The sequence below is a fragment of the Beta vulgaris genome, chromosome 9 (genome assembly GCF_026745355.1).
Source record: "Beta vulgaris subsp. vulgaris cultivar EL10 chromosome 9, EL10.2, whole genome shotgun sequence".
NCBI classification, from domain to species: domain Eukaryota; kingdom Viridiplantae; phylum Streptophyta; class Magnoliopsida; order Caryophyllales; family Amaranthaceae; genus Beta; species Beta vulgaris.
The window spans coordinates 24,576,376-24,597,841 of NC_079210.1; positions in this window are offsets into that span (position 1 = coordinate 24,576,376).

Consider the following 21,466-nt stretch of genomic DNA (forward strand, 5'->3'; position numbering starts at 1 on the left):
CCCCCGGCATCTTATCTGGTTTTTACAGATATCATCCAATTCCTTACCATATTTATTGTTATGTTTATTAATGTCGTCCAATTCTTTGGCATCTAAGTCTTTGTTAACCTATATATATACTAGTTGCATATGCACGCGATGCGTGCGTTGACAATCTTATGTATTTATATACAAATGGACATGTTTTTTTTATCTGAAATTATTTTGATAGTGATGTAAATTATTAAGGTTCTTTTGTAGATGTTATTATCTTTTTAAATCAGATTTTTAACTGTTCAATACCGTCACTGTAAAATTTGGTAGATGATTTAATAATTTTCTTTTCAGCGACTTTAGTATAGTTTTTTAACAATTATAGATGTTAAACATGTCAATTCAAAGATGACATTTTTTATTCCACATTATGCTGCGCATAAAATTATAATTAAGCATAAGTGAATGATATCATCTTTTTAAACACTTACGTGTGCCCAAAATAAATGCTAAAATCTATGCACGCACGCATCGCGTGCCAAAAATGCTAGGAAGATGGGAGCAACGGTGTCCCCATCTGAAATCACATTTTTACCCCTGTTAAATAAATTATATTTTAAGAAAATAAGTTTAAACAACACTCCTAAACAACTCAAAGTCAGTACAATCAATGCATATGAACAAAAAATTAACAAAACTATTTTATAAAAGGAAATTACCGAACAATTCAATGTCACCACAATCAACATAAAATTGACAAAATAATTTTACATAAGGAAATTTACCATATATTTAAAATGACACATATATGATTATACATTGATTAGAAAAGGCCATAAACAAAATTAGAAGTTTGTTATTGAAATACTTTATCGACAATAATATAGTATGTAATTGATGATGATTTATAATGTATTTAGAAACTTATATTTTTTATCAATAAAATAAGACTCTTTATCTAAAGTAACATTATCGAACCATCACGTAGTTTCAACTCCCACTTTATGTTAAAAAACACCAAAAGGTTAGTGATATATAATTTCTTATTGCCTTGTGCATTATACGTGCTTCATTGATTTTGAATTATTTACTCATAAAATAGCTAAATCAAGAAGTACTGATGTTATTCAAAAGCTATAGAAAGTTGGCTTGGAAAGAAAAAATTTAAAGAGTTACTTTGAATAAATAACCAACAAAGAAAATAACTAAAGCACGCATCGCGTGCATAAATTGCTAGTATATACTAAATCAAGAGAACTTATATACTGTAAAGAAGACAGATTTTATTGAATATTATTTACAATATATATATTAAACACCAACTACAAAGTGTAAATGTATATTTAAAATATTTTCAATTCTCAAATAACTAAGTCTTCTACTGTTCTACTCCTCCAGATTTAGAGGCACATCTCCATCTCCATACAAGACCTTCCTATCTACAAAACAAAAATGTGAACATAAATAATAAATAAAAAGATGAAAAAAGCAAAACTCAAAGCAATAAAAATAGAAACAACCATAGTTCAAACCTGAAAAAATAAATGAAAAAAATTAACAAAAACAAAAATCAAATCGGAAGCTATATCAAGAAAAAACCGAACATAATTCAAGCATGTAAAATAAACGAAATACGAACAAATTCTAACTTGAAAAAATGAAAAATCCAAACATTCTAAAATTAAAACTTCGAAAAATCTTGCAACATTGCAAGTAAAAAAATATAGATGGAGCATGTACAGTCAATCTGCCAATTTAGTTGAACAATAATGAAAATCGACTCACAAATTACAATCTTGAAGCAAATTTTAACAGCATAAAATTGCCATCATCTTCCTCACAAAATTATGAGAAATTCAAGCTATAATATGCAAAAAAGAGAAATTTAGCAAGAAAACAGAGAAAAAGAGAGGCGGGTGAGCTAGCGGAGAGCAGGGAGAACGAGAGCAACGATATAAGGAGGCGTGCCAGCGGCGAAGGCTGCATGGTGGTGGTCGAATTTTGGTGGAGTGAGCCAGAGAGGAAGATGGAGGGAGGAGCAATGAGAAAGAGAGGAAAAAAAGTGGGAGTTTAGGTAGGGTTTTGGGTGGAAGATGGGTCGTTTAAAGGAGAGAGATGGTGGAGAACAATAAGGAGATGTTGGAATGATGTGTAGGCAGCTCCAAAACGCAAGGTAAGAAAAACAAAATGCACCAATGAACATGCAAAAAGTAATTGATTTGACAGCCAAATAACATTGACTTCTAGTGTACAGATGGAAAATGCAAAAGGTAATTGATTTGACATTTACTATTCACCTAAATGTGGGTAAATTACAATCCCACTTCTCACTTTCCCACACTCAACCTCCATCATTTCACTTCCCTCTACATTTTCTCTCTCCAAAAAATTCAAAAACTCCATAACCTCTATATTTCTAATCCACTGTAATTATCTTCCACCATCCCAAAAATTAGTCATAAATTTTGCAAATAGTTCATTCAATACCCCAAATTTCGTTCAATATCCCAACAATTGAGTAATTTTCTCATCCTTCCATGTTTAATGATTTCGTTTTTTAAATTTCGTCCTCTAGTTACTAAATTTAGGTTTTTTTTTGGGTTGCAAGAACACAAAAGTGAAGAAATACCATTGACCACCCTTTTATTCTATTATGTTTCTTTGTACATTCTTGGTTTCGTGGTTGTTTATTAACAAAATCAAAATGTACAATGACAACCCCCCAGCTGAGAGTAACCTAATTCCTGAAGTTGATGTCAAGTGAGTAATTTGCAATCTTTGTTTCTTTGTACATTGGTGTGTTGATGTTTGTTCACTGATGAAATTCAATATGTACAATTATAGTCTCATACCTCATAGTGCTCTAGGTGCCACAATTCAAAGTGATGAAATTCAATTTGTTCACTGGATATGACTCAATGTAGAATATTGTTTTATTGAATTTCATTGGTTATGACTCAATGTACAATGTTATTATAGCAAGATTGTTCAATTTCTATGCTTAAATGTACAATGTTGTTATGACTGAATGTTCAAGGTATTTTATATAGGACATTGTTCACTGGTTATAACTCAAAATGTATACCTTATTCTTTGATTGAATTTCACTGGATATGACTCAATGTACATGTTCTAGCAAGATTATTCAATTACTAAGCCTGAATGTACAATGCTGTTATGACTGGATGTTCAAGTTATTTTATAGAGCTGACCTTGTTCTATGCACATTACAGTTGCGTTAATGTTCAATGTGTATGACTAAATGTACATTAACATGCATGCATAACTAAAAATCGTTCCTAATGGTCTTTGTATCATATCTACAACAAACTTTGGCCTTGCGAATCCCAAATCCACATTTAAAGGCATGGTCATTGTATAATTTGTAAGCTTCTTCGTCATTAGCAACCTCTTTGAGTATCAATTCAGATGTCTCAGACTCAGCATATTCTATAGACACAAACGAAAAAAAAACCTCAATATGGGTATTAAAACAAAAAGTCAACACATAACATAATGATTATAAACCAGTTAATGTACATGAATCTCAACAAAGAGTATATGCAAGGTAGTACATAAAACTGTTGGTGGAGCTAGTAATCAAAAAAAGGTACCACAAACAACGCAATAAGGATAAATCACAATGTACGCTGATGGTCATTACTTTGATCACTAAAAAATACAAAATGTGCACTCGTATATTATTGTACAACAAACCATATGCATTTGTACATTAAAAAATTGCTTCAACAAATAAATACCAGAATTTCCTGGTAATTCATCTTCTTCTCTTTCTCCTCCATCACCTAAATCTCCCATTGCATTAGAAGGTATAACATCATCAATTGAAATTCCATCATTTCCACTTATATCCTTCATTTTACAAATTGAGTACATAAAACATGCAAAGTTTTAAAAATGTAAAACAGAAAATAAAACCAAATACCAACTTTTGGGAATTTATGATGGAAATGAATGAAAATCAGGGAGAAATAAATGAAGAACAAAATAAATGAGAGAGAGAATTGAAATGGTTCTTGAAAATTAAATGAGAGAGAAAAAGAGTGCATGAGTGAGTGATGTAAGTAACAAAGTACAAAAGTTTGACATGGGGGAGCTGACCCACATTCAAAAATACTGCCAAAAGCGAGCCAAATTTTTGGCTCCCCTAAAACTAATGAAACGACGTCGCTTAGGGGAAGGTGTAGGATGCTCATCCTACTCCCTTCCCTAAGATCTAATTTGCGGGTGGAGAATGGAAGACTTGAGAGATTAAATGACAATCTAACGGTTCAGCTTGTTTTATAGTTTGTATCCCATGGCTAAAATCTATGATCCATGTGCTTTGTGTTGTTCTCTTGTGTGCCTTTGATTGTGATGATTTAACAGTTTAGTAATTGTTTTGTAAAGCACTGAACAACATGTTATTGGCCTATAATCACCCACAACAGCAAGACTAAGAACTTTAGGAATCATTGTGATGGTTGTCACATTAATTTCTTTTAAAAAAAATCCAGATCTGAAAAACTCATGGATTGCAGCAATCACATAAGAGCCAATAATGCTCCAACTCTTCTTGAAAAAGAAGCTAGAATATCCATCAATCCGAGGTGATTTATCATTGTGGATGGAAAACAAGGCCTCTTTTATTTCTTCTCCAGAAAAATTAAGATTCAAGGCTTGTTGTTGTTCAAGACTAAGAACACTACCTTTATCAATGATAGCTTGCTTCACCTTGCTAGTGGAACTTCTGCTACCTAGTAAACCATGATAGAAATCAAGGAATGCTCCCACCACTTCAGTAGAGTTCTGAGCCCATGAACCTCAACTTTCTTGATAATATTATCCTATTCTGGATTCTCCTTACCTAGATACTCTAATGGAAGTACTTGGTATTATCATCCCCATCTAAAAGCCATTTCATTGTAGCTATCTGGCCCAGGAAGAACTATAAATCTTATGAGCTTCTATATAGTTCAATCTTGCCTCGTGTTCCTGAGCTCTGCAATCAAGGCTGTTAGGATACTTATGCAGTTGAGTTTGGGCTTCTACCATCTCTTGATGAGCTTGTAAATTCCTGATAGAAACATCATCAAACTGCTCCACATTAAGCTTCTTCAAGTCTTTTTTCAGCAATTTTAACTTGCTGGCAACTTGAAACATTTGACTCCATGTAGCTTGTTGATGCCACACTTGTGAAACAATTCCTTCAAACTTCTCAGCTTGACACCACATATTGAAGAACCGGAAAGATTTCCTTTTGTGCTCATAATTGAAAGATTTTAACACCAAAGGGAAATGATCAAATTCCCCTTCTGGATGAATCAACACTTCAACTGTAAGCCACTCCTCAATCCACTTTTCCTTTACCATCACTCTATCCAACTTACAAAAAATCCTATTTGCACCCTCTTGCTTGTTGTTCCACGTATACTACTGCCCATAATTTTCAACTCCTCCATCTTACAAAACTCCATACAATCCTGCATATCCACAATCTCTCTACTTCTAGCTTGTTGACCAATTATATCATCCATTTTCATAATGGCTTAAATCACCTAGAATGATCCATGGTAGATCAGGTGAGTTTAAACCCTTAAAATCACTCCAGATACTTTCCCTACCCTTCTTGTCATTCAAACCATTAACAAAAGTGCAAAGGAACTTCCTGATACCATTCACCACTTGGGCATGAATAAGTTACCTAGTACACAACCTAATAGATACATGAACTGAAGTGGGGTACCAGCAAATGATAACTCTCCTATTACCATGCCACACATTATTGGTGGTTATGCACCAACCAGCATTACTACAAAAAAGGGCAAAGCTAACTATTAATTAATGCTTTACATAACACTTTTGAGGCGTTTTCCAAGTGAGTATAATGTAAAGTAAATATAACATTTGTTGATGGTGTTATTTTGGGTATAGCAAAGATAACAGTTATAACTTACAACTGTTAACTACATGTGTAGGCAAAGATAACATCTCTTTGAAATAGGTATTATGTCTTTATAGGCAAATATAACATCTCTTTAGTAAAAGTGTTATGTATGCTCCACAAAAACTAAACTCCTATAGTTGCCCACTGTTATCTTTGGCTTCTTCATTTTTTAAAAATATAATAATTTATGTTAAAGAAAATAACATTCATATCTACCATTATTTTTGCATATGTTCTTTTCAAAAGAAAATTAATTTCCAAGTACGCTTGTAATACACAACAAAATACAAAAATACATTGATGTAACAATATTAACAATAACACATTCTTGCAATTCGAGCAACCAATCTCATTTCTAATAGAACATATTTATGGTGCAAATGCATACATCTATTTCAACTGCATTATTTAGTATTTACATCTATAAGCAAAATCTAGATACATGAAATCACAAGTACGTCCGACCAATTCATTTGTTCTCAACTTCACTAAAAAAGTTCTTCAACTAGATCTGCAACAACAAACAAAGCCAACCAAAGAAAACAACAATAAAATACGCAATAATCGTTATCAATGTAATTAACATAAAAAAATTAAAACAATCAGAATAAATAGACAGAAACATAAAAAAATTAAGAGAACTACAAACAAGACTTACGGGATTGGCGGGTGACTCCTTTGATTTATCATGCAGAATAAATACTTAAAAAAAACTCGATAAGGAAACTTAAAATCAAATGCAACTTTAAAAAAGAAATTGATTTGAGTACATAATACACCTGAAGAAAAAATGAACTAATGATCTAAATAACATCATGTTGGTGATGGAAAACACCATTGATTAATTCTTAAAATATCTAAAAGAAACCATTTGATTAATTCTTAGAATATCTAAACACCATTTCATTTCAGATTTACCATTTGATTAAATTAATAAAATTTCTAAACGATGATTGAAATTGTAGATCCAGAAATTTAGAATTAACAAACATATGAACTTATCTCTTTTGGTACGTGGTTGAAAACACCATTTGATTAATTTTTCACCTTGAACATTTTTTTTGGATAGGAAGTCTTCATCTTGAATTTGGTTATTTCTCGTTGAAATGTTTTAATATATTTCTAGAGCATGCATAGATTAAATAAAAGACTAAACAAGGAGAAGAAGATGGTTCCTCGTTGAAATGCTTCAATATGTTTCACGAGCATGCATATATTAAAAAAAAAGGCTAAGGAGAAGAATATGGAGTAAGCTAACAGCTATTTAGAGAGATAATGAGAACAACGAGAGAGCATATAGGAGGTGGTTGCAGTTGCAGATTGTGGGGGAAGTTTGGAATTATTGCGGTTTTCTATCGGGGTGGGTAAATTATGGTTATTAAGAGATAGCATATTATAATTTATTTTTAACCGAAAAATTACAAAAGATAACTGTTAAGTGATAAAAGTGTTAGGTGAGAGATACTAAATCAAATAGTGAGGAGAAAAGATAACATGTATTTTGTAAGTGTTAAGTCTAGTTTTCTATATTGACCATTTCGCCAACTTAAGATAACACTTTTCTTAATAAAATGTTAATTTAGGTCAAAGATAACACTTGTTAAATTAACCGTTAAGATAGATATGTTATTTGCTCAAAATTGTAGTAGTGCAGGACATACATTAAGATAAAAATAACCTAGAGCAGGAGGTTTTATCTTAGTTTTTAGAAGGCCAAACAATCTAATATTGTGAGCAAATATAAAATTTCTCACGTCATTTTATTTTTTTTCCTATTGTTTATCCCTTTCACATTCCAACTTATAACACTACCCATCCATAGTGGGAGGCTCCACCTCCCAACCATGGTCATCCTCATTTTGAACCTGATCTACATTTGCCTCATTCATTTCCTTTTCCTGCATAAGTTCCAGGACTGCAAAACTGTTGTTCACAGTCACTTCTTTAGGGTGTGTCTGAGATGGTCCTGGACTAGTTGTAACTTTCTGGAAACCTTCATGGTCTTTCTTCACCACCTTCTGTTTTGCCACCCACTTCTATTGAACCTATTTCACTTGCTTCTTACATTCAGCTACAGTATGCCCTACTCTACGACAAGATCCACAACTAACTAGCTTCCACTAATACATGATTTTTTTGCCTAACCATGCATCCATTTTCATTCTCAAATTGAATCGAATCGAATCCGGAAATTCTTGATTCATCTGCGCTTCAATCATGACTCTAGCATATAATAACCTATCCTTATTAACGGTGGATTAGTCTAACCTAATTGGTTTTCCAATCCCAACCACCAATTTGAACAAGCATCTTTCACCCTAGTACTTCAGGTCCAAAGCAGGTAAATTGTACCCACATTGGAACTATTTTTAATTCCTTCTTCTGAAAGTCCATGTCCGAATGCCATTTTTCATTATCAATGGTTTCCGATCAAAGAAATGAAATCCTTCCATCAAGATTTTATCTCTTTGTTCTTCAATATGAAATCTAATCATGAAAATTCCTTTATTCACCATTACTACTTTATCTATCCCATTTTTTGCCCAAATTCGACACACAAATCCATCCATTACAGGGAAAGGGGGGTTGACACCAACAATAGAGCAAACCACTGAACAATTCCATTATTGAATTCATCTTTAACGTCATCAAGATCAATTTTAATATGTGATTGACATTTTAGATTAGACACAGGGTCTTGAACTTTATCATATTCAGAGAGTAATTGGCGCGATTGTAGAATACCTGAATTCATGGCCTCCAATCTGCTTTGTGTTTTCTTCATGATTGTTAACCACTCTGATAACGTCATTTGATCTTTCTTTTGTTGCTCAAGATCCTTTAATGAACTTTTGGGCGAAATATGAATTTCAGACCCAGATTCTTGAATCTCCAACGCAACAATTCCATGGAGTTCATCCATGGATTTTTTTGTTTCTAACCACTGATAGGACTCAGAGGACCATTTTCCTTCACTTTCTAGTTGTTTTTACTTTGAGAATTCTTTGATTTTGATTTCGATTTCCCTGCCATGGCGATGATGTAGGATAAGAATGGGTGTTCTTATCGTGCGCTGAGAGAAAACCAAAGGCGCGAAAAATGCTAATATTAATTCATCAAGTCCTTTCTTTCTTTTCCTTAAAACTCAACAAACGTCATTCATGGCTGTTTATGAAATTGTTCTTGGGACTCCAACCATTAGCTTAAAATTTTTGGATGAGTTGGCCCTTTGACATGTTATCTAAGCCAGCGTGACATAAAGGTCGCAGGTTGAAATCTCATCCAACCCTCCTTTCTAAGTCGAATATTTAGCGCCAGGTATGAGGGAGGCATGTGCTGAATCCACTCTTCAAGCCCAATGGGCTCTCGCTAAGCGGGCGTGATAGAGTATAAAACTATTCTTGGGACTCCAACCATTAGTTTAATCTTTTCGTTGAGTTGGTCCTTTAACAAGAGAGAAGAACATAGAAGAAATAGAATCATAATTGAGAGAAGAGAGAGATATTAAGATAGAAGGAGAGGATAATTGTTATTTTCATGATGGAGTCATACAACGTATTAGCTCCAATATTTAAAAACCGGGCTCTAACAAACAGAAAACAAACTCTAACTCACTTTGTTGTAATAAGGAGCTAAAAAAATAGTTTATGTTTTCCCGCCAAAATCAACAAACTTTACATTTACATCTAATTACATTTCATCCTCTAATATAATTTTCCCCCTATAAAAGACTTGACCTCAGGTTTTTGTAGTAATGACATCGGGATATTTTAGCTTCAAAAGACTCAGCATTGTCCCAGGAAGCTTCATGTTCCACAAAGCCTTTCCAAAGAAGTAAGTATTGAGTGATAACTCTATTATAATGCTCCACAAATCTCCTTTTAAGATGGCTTTAGGACGAATCTCAGTAGAATATGATTGACCTTGCAACCAACTAGGAATATGAACCGGTACTAGGAGTATGCAACCAACCCGTGGTAAGATGAAATTCCTCTGGGCTTCCCTCGCATAGGGACACTCACTCATAGGCCCTACAAGCCCCAAAACCCCTTCCCCCCGAGGTCCCAACCCCCAACATTATTGAAATTTTGCTTCGACACAGATTTGAACCTTTGTCTCCCATGTGGGAGATAGAAAGTCATACCATTGGACCCAAGGGTTCTTGGTTGAAATTTATTTGATTGAGATACATGAAAAATATCATGTATTTGAGTATCTGCTAGTAATGAAAACTTATAAGCAACCTGGCCTATATTAGCCACAACTTGGAAAATACGATAATTCTTTTGAGCCAGCTTGTGATAGATATATGTTGAAGAGTATGTTGTCTGTAAGCTTGCAACTTAAGCCATACTTAATCTCCTATCTAAAACTCCCTATCACATTTGTGTTTATTAGTCTATTTTTTCATCGTAGTCTAAGCTCTAGTCAGATGATACTTTAACTCATTGATCATAGCTTCTCTTTTGAGCAAGCTTCTGTCAAAACTTATCATTTAGAGATTCTCCTACAAGATAGGTTAGACGGAGAGGAGGTGGATGGTTATACACTTACCTCATAGGGAATGAGTTGAGTAGAAGAGTGGAAATGTGTTATACCACCACTTAGTTAAGAGCACCCAAAAACTCCAGTTTTGAGGATTATCTCCACTCATGCATCTCAAATATGTCTAGAAGCATTTATTCACTGTCTTAGTTTGTCTCTGTGTCTTAAAGTGATAAGCCGAAGAGATATTAAATTCAGTAGATGGGGAACAAAGCTTTCTAAAATTTGCTAAGAAAAATTGAATCTCTATCACAGACTATACTCCTAGACCACCCATGAAGCTTATGAACATTATCCAGTTAAGCTTGGGCAATCTGAACTGCAGTGAATGGGTGAGCAAGGGGTATAAAATGTGCATATTTGCCGAGTTTGTCTACCACAAAGATAAACTTTTTACCATAAGACATGGGAAGACCAGTGATGAAATAAATACATATGTCATACTAAACTTCTTCAAGCATAGGAAGATGTTGTTAGAGGCCAGTGCTTACTGCATTATGATGTTTAGAACTTGACAATTGTGACAATTGCTAATGAATCTTCTAACATCCAAGCTGATACCATTTAAGAAAATGCCTAAATGTCCCTATTAAGAGATGCATGTTGCCAAGTTAATAATTTCAATCCCAGTTGGATATCAGGCCATATAATTATTTTGTCCTTTTTTCTTAGTAGTCCTCCTTGCACCTGTAACCCTCATAACTTGGTAAATCTTGTAATTCTTCAATAATTGTAACCAAGTTGAAATCTAAGTGATAACTTTGCTCGATACTTCTCCGAGGTCCTTTTGGGGACTTACTCGACAAGGTTGCTGCCTTGGCTACGCTGCTTTGCGAATGAGTAAATCTGTATCAATCACTACCAAAGCTAAACAAAGTACTTTAGCACCCTTGACTCTAGAAAGTGCATCAGTAGCCACATTATCTTGGCCTTTTTTGTGCAGAATTTCATAATCAAGTGAATGAGCTTTAATGAAAGAAAGAGAAATAGAGAGAAGAACAGAGAAGATAGAGAATCAAAATTGAGAGAAGAGAGAGATATTAAGATAGAAGGAGAGGAGAATTGTTATTTTCATGATTGATTCTTACAAAGTATTTGCTTCAATATATAAATACTGGGCTCTAACAAACAGAAAACAAGCTCTAACTAACTTCCTTGTAATAAGGAGCTAAAAAATAGTTTATGTGTTCCCGCCAAAATCAATGAACTTTACATTTTACGGCTAATTACATTTTATCCTTCAACATACTTCCCCCACACCCCCCCCCCCCGCCCTATAAAAGACTTGACTTCAAGTATGTATAGTATTGAAATCAGGATATTTAGCTTTAAAAGACTCATCATTCTCCTAGGAAGCTTCATGTTCCGCAAAGCCTTCCCAAAAAACTAAGTATTGAGTGAGAAATCTATTATGATGCTTCACAAATCTCCTTGTAAGATGGCTTGAGGTTGAACCTCAGTAGAAGTTGATTGACGGTATTGTAACTAACTAGCAATATGAATCGCTACTGGGAGTATGCATGAATTTTTAATTAAGATACATGAAAAACATCATGTATTTGAGAATCTGCTGGTGGTGATAACTTATAAGCAACCTGGCCTATTTTAGCCACAACTTGGAAAGGAACATAATTCTTTTGAGCCAGCTTCTGATTAGATCTATGTAATTGAAGACTGTGTTGTCTGTAAGCTTGCAACTTTATCCATACCAATCTCCTATCTAAAACATTCTATCAGATATGTGTTTTTTTACTCTGATTTTTCATCCTGGGCTGAGCTCGAGTCCGGTGATACTTTAACTCATTGATCATAGCTTCTCTTATGAGCAAGCTTCTATCAACCACTTCATTCAGAGACTCCCCTACAGGATAGGGTAGATGGAGAGGAGGTGGATGGTTTTACACTACGTCATAGGGAGTGAGCTGAGTAGAAAAGTGGAAGTGTGTTATACCACGACTTAGCTAAGGGTAGCCAAAAACTCTAGTTTTTAGGATTATCTCCACTCATGCATCTAAAATATATCTCCAAGCCTTTATTCACTATCTCAGCTTGTCCATGTGTCTGAGGGTGATACGCCGATGACCTGTTGAATTCAATGCCATAAACGGAGAACAAAGCTTTCCGAAATTTGCTATGAAAAATTGAATCTCTATCACTGACTATACTCCTAGGCCACCCATAAAGCTTAAGAACATTATCTAGATAAGCTTGGGTAATCTGAACTGTAGTGAATGGGTGAGAAAGAGGTATAAAATGTGCATTTGCTGAGTTTGTGTACCACAAAGATAAAAAAATTTATCACTAGACATGGGAAGGACACTGATGAAAGCCATACATATGTCATACCAAACTTCTTCAGGGATTGGAAGAGGTTGTTAGAGGCTAGGACTTTCTACATTATCAGGTTTAGAACATGACAAATGTGACAATTTCTAATAAATCTTGTAACATCCAACCTCATAACCTTCCATTGGAAAGCCTGAATGCCCCGCCTCAGGAGATGAATGTTGCCAAGTTAATAATTTCAATCTCAGTTAGACATCAATCCCTATAATAATTTTCCTCTTTATTCTTAGCAATCCTCTTTGCAAATTGTAACCTAACATGCTAAAGTTGTACCACCTAATTAAAAGTAATCCTAAAGTCCTCTAACAAATAGTAGTGAGGGATGTAGGGTCGAATCCATAGGGAAACATTGTTCTTTTTCCTAATTGTCGATCAAATCTAGATTATAGGAAACAAGTGTTTGTTTGTAACTATACTAAACTAGACAATAACTATATCAAGAATATCAATACTAAAAAGCCTAAGGTGATGAGCAATATTCCAGGATGAAACATAACAATCAATAATGAGTAACGTAGTCAAACAGGTTGATTTGCTCTCTCGAGTCGAAATTAACCATAAAATGATATTAACATGCTCTCATAATTTATTAATACCAACTCTACCTATTGAAACTACCCTTAATATCAAGTTTATACCTCTCGACACATAACCTAATATTACAATACTATAACAATCAAATCTGCCAAATCGGATTGAATAGAGATAATACAATAAATAGGAATCAACAAACATCATAAAAAATCAATACTTTATAGACATCCCTTCATAAAATGTTCATGGATCTCCTAAAGTCTAGAAATAAATTACTCGATCATAATTGGGGAAAGCCTACTCACGATGAAATAAGAAAACATGGTGAATTAAAAATCAAGGATTGAATAAGAATAATAAGAGAAGAGAAGAAATACCAATTGCAGAACTAATCTTGCAAAACCAAAGTTTCTATTGAAAATTCAAATTGGGAAAAAATTAATACTAGGATTCTTGAGTAACTAAAATTGTGCTTTGAAAACTAAAGACTGAAATTATAATGAGAAAACATAGTGTTTCCAGCCTAAAAGGATAAGTATTTATATGAAATTAAGAGTCAGCGGAACCCGCGCTTCAAATTCCTTTAAAACAGCCCCGCCTGACCAACCCGGGAGAAATCTGCCCGACTAGGGGGTTGTTAGGTACCATAATCACTCGCCACGCCCGATAGAGTTGTCGTCTCGCCCGACCAACCCGAGCGGATGCCGCCCGATCAGACCCATAAGGAAACTTTGCTTACTCCTTTTTCAAGCTCAAAATGTGGCTAAGTCAAGTCGCCCAACCGTTTGGGGCAGATATCACCCGACTGGGCGGTCGTTAGGTCTATGACGTCCAAATTCCAATCTTCAAAGTGTCATAACTTTTGTGTTATTTGTCGGAATTAAGCAAGTGACCACTCATTGGAAAACTCTTGAATTGTAGAGTCCTACTCAAATAAAATGATCGTGCTCCTAAAAATACATCATCTCTTGTAGTTGTATTAATGAGTAGAAAATGCACCAAAACATGCTAATTCCTACACCAATCAACCTGAAACTACGAACACACTACAAGGAGCCCATTAATACTAATTAAAAATGGCTCTAAAGAGCGCAATTAAGACCAATAATCAATGAGGGATGGGGGTAAAAACTCTATATAAAATAGATATATCAAACTCCCCAAGCTAGACTTTTGCTTGTCCTTAAACAAAACTTGTTTGAAAATCAAGAGTTCAAGGAAATAATAATCGTTTCACCCCAACATAAATCATTGCAAAAACACTTAAGTGACTATAGACCGAATCCAAGCACACCACAAATCACAATCTCTAAAGCTCAGCAGATAAGCACTAGTCAAGGATAAGAATTAAAAGAGGCCACTAGACATGCACTAAAAATCAATGAGAAGGATCTCACAAGGGGATTCTCCACTCATTTGTAGAACACTCTCCAAGTAGTTAAATGACTGCTTTTATCCAACCCTCACCTCCCATCCCAACTCTCACACTCATGTGCTTGAAGGGTGATTAATAACACTCATTGTCAAACTTCACCAAGTTAGTTCATAAGCTTGTGTCATCTCTCCACATTACGTGTGTAACACCCCCAAATTACTCACTTTTAAATAAATAATTTAATAAATAAATATTTGAGTAATTTAGGAGTATTACTGCCACGTGACTACCACGCTTTCGGCAACCAACTACTAACTAACCAAAATAACTTGCAGCGGAAGACTTTAACCAAAAATAATAATACTTCTTTATTAATAAAAGTAAATATTGTCTCAAAACTCAAAATAAATGAAACATCTAATCTAGGTGAAGATCCCCTTCCTAGTATGCTCCCATGCACATCCAAAATTCACCTGCAAATCTGCTTACCAAAAAGGTAAATAGGGCAAAGTCAAATAGGAAAAAGAAAATACGCGTCAGTATAAAACTGAGTACGAAATGTACTAGATAAGTAACACATTTGTTAGTTCGTCAAAAATTTTCATTTCGAAAACTCCATAACAAAATTCAAGAATAACTCTTTAAGAATAAACTATTTTCAAACACTTAATAATAATTCAAGAATAACATTTTAAGAACAAACTCTTCCAAACACTTGAATAATAATTCAAGAACAATCAGAACAAATTTTCCAAACACTTGAATAGTAATTCAAGAATAACTTTTTGAATAAACTCTTTCCAAACAACTTGGATTAAAAATAATCCTGAAAACAATTCCTCTTCTTATCTCCCCTTCTATTTTGCTAAGTGTGCACACCCCCAAGCTAGTCATCCCATCACGGAGCTATATCAAGGGGTAACTATAATTGCCAACAAGTGGACTTTGAATCTCTTGATATTAATCAAGCGGAAATAATAATAATATGACTTGTAAGTCATGAATAAACCTCCTTTCCTCATAAACAACTTTTTGAACATTCAAAGTTCATAAAAACCAATCAACCTTTCCTTGTAAAAATAATTTAATTTTCCAAAAAGGGATAACAAAACTTCTATATAAAATGATTGATAATATCATTCCTTCTTTTCACTTTCAAGAGTGAATAATAAAACATTGTAACCATTTTAAACCAAATTTCTAAACCAATCCAACCAATAAAATCAATAAACAACTTTATCATATAAACCACATTTTAAAAGATCTAGCTACATAACGTACCTTGATCTTGCACAAAAAGTATACTAGTATCTCCACTTAGTCTTAATCTTGAACGATCTCCTAACAAACCAATAATAAAAATCTAATAAGTAACTTATGACATGAACTTAATCATGAATGTAAACATGAATAACCTATCATGAGCATAATATTTTTGAGTAAGAAACATGGAAAATCTTTTTCTTTTCTTAACCCAAAGAGAATTAGAACTTGAATAAGAAATATAAAACTAGAATAGATAAGAAGAGAAAGAAGAACCTTGAAGTATGGATTCCCAAAGTTTTTGTGTGGAAAAGATGGCTAAAGGTGGGGGTATTTATAGGAGTAGAATAGGTAGAGTACTTAATTTTGAAAATTAAAGAGTTTGTAACCTTCACCATATATTAGAAGATTAAACCAAGATTTGTAACCTTCATCATAAATTTGGAAAACAAAACTCCCCCATTTACTTCACAATCCCGTCAAAAATAATGGCCTAAATTTTTTTTTTTCGATTTTTTGAATAATTTTGACTAGGATTTAAAACCAAAAGTTTAACAAATCCAATTTTGGCGCCATCTTCCGCCAAAATAATTTGAAACGAGTGAAATTGCTAAAATACCCTTTGCTTAAAATATTATTTTAAAAAATAAATATTTTAATTAATAAATAAATACTTGAAAATATGGGGTATTACAACGTGACTTTACATGCAAACAAATTATATGACTCATTGAAGGTTGTAATGGGGCTCATGATAGTAGGTGTGGTGAATATTTGGGAATGTGGTGCTCAAGGAAGTTAAATATTACTACAACTTTGAAAGCAACCCACACAATGTATTAAATTTTAACACAATTATAACCAATTTCATTTGCTTTCATCTCATTTCTCCTTTCATATAATCCAACCAAGTACTTCCAACTCGATATTTTTGACTTTTTTTGTTTTTTTTCTTTTGTATTTTTCTTTGGAAGCCTTACTTATCTCGTTTTCAAAAGTTTTCTACTTTAGCTACTAGCTAATAAGGATAGAGGACCTAACCCCTATTTGTCATGATGATTGTTACAAGTTAGAACGTAAGGGGTATGGATGACCCCTTCAAAGTGAAGGGAATTAAAAAATTTCTTCACTCTAACATGTTACCATTTGTGCATTGCTGGAAACAAGGGTCAGGCTTCATAATAAAATGAAAATTCAGAAGAAATTGGGTTATAAGTGGAGCTGGGTTTGGAACTATGATGCTTCTCCTAGAGGTAGAGTTTGGTTAGGTTGGGTGAAGAGTGAAGCTAAAGTGGTGGTTAAGTTCTCTTCAGAATAATTGATCACTGTTGAAGTCCAAGCTAGTAATGGCTCTCATATGTTTCACTTTGTTGTTGTTTATAGGCTTCACACAATTCAGGACAGGAAGAATAATCTTTGGTCAAAGCATGGTAATTTTATTCAAAATTTAGACGCCTTCTATCATGATGGGAGACTACAATGTTGTGAGTCATGTTGTTGACATATTACATGGGTCTGATGTGAGTCATGCTGAAACCATTAACTTTAGCAACTTTATGGTGGATAATTGGATGAAGCTCCCTCTGCTGGTGCCTTTTATTCTTGGAATAATAAGGGTCTTGGTATGGATATAACATCAAGTATAATTGATAAAGATATAGTCAATTGTGCTTGAATTACTCTCTATGCTGATGTTGTTCTAAAGTATCTTCCTTGTGGTGTTTTAGACCACACTCCTCTTTTATTTGCTCTGGAATGAAGGGGGGAGACAATTTAGGTTTCTCAATTTTCTAGCAGATCAAGATGGGTTTATTGAAGTAGTGCAAAGAGCTCACACAACAAGAAAATCACCCTTTTCCGACGGTTAAAATCTGTTAGTAAAAACGCGGTGTCCGACGGTAACCTTATTACCCACGGCCATCCGTCGGTAACTGGCCGTCGGATATTTAGTCGTCGGTAATTCAGACATTACCGATGGATTAACCGTCAATAACAGTTACCGTTGGTTAACTTTAGTTACCGACGGAGAAACTGTAACAAATTATCAATACCGACGGTTTAAAGCGTCGGTAAATTTAATCCGTATGTTTTTTTAAAAAAAATTCTTTTCCGTAATATTTGATAGAATAAATAATGCAATTAAAATAAAATCAAGACTTTGTACATCTACAATGAAATAAAAATAAACATTTGATTTATCAATTTGTAAAACATTACATATGTGCTTCCAAAAAGAATACAATAACTTTGATAAATCTAATAAAAAAATATATGATATACTTAAAATCAAATACAAATAAATAAAATTAAAATATGATAAATCTGAAACAAAAAAACAAAAAAAATTCTAAATAAAATAACTAAATTTCTAGATCTTCTATCTTGAGCTTCAATCTTCAAGAATCAAATTATGCAACCAAAAATATTAAAAAAACAAAGACATATATCAGAAAAAAATAAACGTAAACCATACAATAACTGAATCAAAATAAATTACACACCAAATGCATACAAAAAATGATGATAATAATTAAATAAAATAAATTATGATAATAAATCTGAAAATTAACCCCACCCACCCAAACCACCCAAAAACACTAACCACCCAAGGACCCACCCACCCAAAAACCCAAACCACCCACGAACCCACCCACCTAAAAACCCTAAACAACCCTACCCACAACCCGCAACCCTACCCCAACCCCACCCCACCCCCACACAACCGCGCAACCCCAACCCAGCCCAACTCACAACCCCACCCTAACTCCAACCCCGCACAACTGCGCTACCCCAACCCAGCCCAACTCACAACCCCCAATTCCCGAAATTTGGGTTAAATTTCAATGCCGAATTTACCTAGACGGAGACCCCGTGAGGAGAGAGAGGAGAAACCGTGAGAGGAGAGAGAGGAGAAACTGTGAGAGGAGAGAGGAAGAAACCGTGAGAACAGAGAGAGAGGAGAAATCATGAGAGGAGAGAGAGGGGGGAAGAAACCATGAGAGGAGAGAGAGAGGAAGAAAGAGTTATTTTGAGAGAGAGAGAGAGATAAAAGGAAGGCTAAAAGACAGCATTTTATTTTTAAAAAAATTAGTACAAATTTACCGACGGCAGATCCGTCAGTATAATTATAAATCGTCGGTAATTTGCGTCGGTTTTTCAAGATCCGTCAGTAAATTCTTTTTTTCGTCGGTAATTTTGTCCGTCGGTCAAATGCGTCGGTAAATGTGAATTTACCGACGGATATATTGGCCGTCGGTAAACTCCATCGGCAAAGGAGCGGATTCTTGTTGTGTCGTGATTCTACTTGTTGCAATTATAAAATGAAGAATGCTCTTGAGAAGTTGAAGGCTGTTAAGCATGCCCTTAAGTATAAAGTGGAGGATCTTAGGAAAAAAACTTGGTGCTATACAAGCATTGCCTGATTTGCATTCTGAGGAAACTTTACAAGTTGAAGAAAAGGAAACTCTGGAGCAGTTAAAGAAGTAATCTCACAACGATGAGAGCATTTTGATCCAAAAATCCAAAATAAATTGGCTATCTACGGGAGATTCCAACTCCATTTTTTTTTTTTTACAACTGTCAAAGTGAGAAATGCTAGAAATAAGATTTCTTTGCTTCATAAACCTCAAGGAGTAGTGTTGACTGAAACTCAAGACATTCAAAATGAAATCAAGCAATAAGTTGGAGGCTATTGATCTGAGGATGGTCAAAAATGGTCCTAGATTGGCTCAACAGGCCTGTGAGTTATTAACTCAACATGTAACCACATACGAGATTAATCAAGCCTTAGCTTCTATTGATGACACTAAGGCATCAGGCTTGGATGGATTCAATGTTGTTTTCTTTAAAAAAGTAGTCACATTATTAAAAAAGATGTGTATGATTGTGTTATGGAGTTCTTTGATACTGCATTCTTTCACAAGCCTGTAAATAGCATTGCTATTACCTTAGTTCCAAAAGTGGAAAATGTCATCTTTGCAAAAGGCTACAGATATATAGCATGTTGTTCTATAGTCTACAAATTGATCTCTAAGATCCTAACTAGTAGACTTCGACAGGTTATTAGTGAGGTGGTGAGTTGCTCTTAAACTAGATTTATTTCTGGTAGACGAATTGTAGATAATATATTTCTGGCTACTGAGTTGATTAGAGGTTATAATTGAAGTCATATGTTTCCTAGATGTGTCATTAAAGTTGACATTAGGAAAGCATATGACTTTGTAGAATGGGTTTTTTGGAGAGTATGATGAAGGAGTTGGGTTTTCCTTTTCAGTTTATTAAATGGGTGATTGCAAGTGTGCAATCTGTGTCTTACTCAATCTTATTAAATGGAATTACTACTATTCCTTTCCTTGCTAAGAAAGGTGTAAGAAAAGCTGATCCATTGTCTCCTTTTTTGTTTGCTCTAGGTATGGAATATCTTAGTAGGTGTTTGGGAGTAATTCGTTGTAATCTTGACTTTAACTACCATCCTAAGTCTAAGAGAGTTGAGCTCACTCACTTAATGTTTGTAGATGATTTTCTCATGTTTGCTAGAGCAGATCATCGTTCAGTTGGGAAAATGATGGAAGCTTTTCATAAATTCTCCAAGGCTCTTGGTTTGGAAAGCAAGCAATGAAAAGAGTTGTATTTACTTCTCTAGCATTACTCAGGAGGTGGCTTCTACTAGTATCCAAATTCTTATTGGTTCCCTGCCTTTTAGGTAACTTTGTGTGCCTCTAGTAGCTAAGAAGCTTAATTTTTCTCCGTGTAAGCCTCTGATATACAAGATCATTACATGGGCTCAAGGATGGATGGCACACTTTCTTTCTTATGCTGGCAAAATTTAGCTAGTGAAGTCTATTCTTGGGAGTATGCAAAATTATTAGGCTCAAATTTCTCCTCTTCCTAAGAAATTGATCAAAGTTGTGGAAATAATTTATAGAAGATTCCTTTGGACAGGTGTTGTTGATAATTCTAGGAAGGCTCCCGTGGCTTAGTCTTACATTCAACATCCCAAAACTGTTGGGTGTTTGAATGTGGTGGATATTTTTCTTTGGAACAAAGCTTCTATCTTAAAATTATTGTGGCTATAGCTTTTAAACAAGATAACCTTTGGGTAAGGCTGGTAAATGCCTACTACATAAAGAGAAGTAATGAGCAAGATGTTATTGTGAGTAGTACATACATATCTTAAATACTTAGGAAGATTATTATTGCAGTTCGAGATCTTCTAGTGAGAGTTGGAGGATGGAGTTACGGTTAGTTCTCAATAATCTTTCACTATCAAGAAAACATACAAGAAGCTTCAAGAAGATTGTGTAAGGGTGGACTGGAGAAGGATGGTGTGTAATGACAAAGCAACTTCAAAGAGCAAATTCATTATTTGGCTTTCATTACTTAACAGATTATCAACTTCAACCAGGGTGAACCAGTGGAACTTGGACTTTAGCCCAGGTGTTGAGTTTTGTCAACTGTCAACCTTAAATAGATGCTGTGAAGGA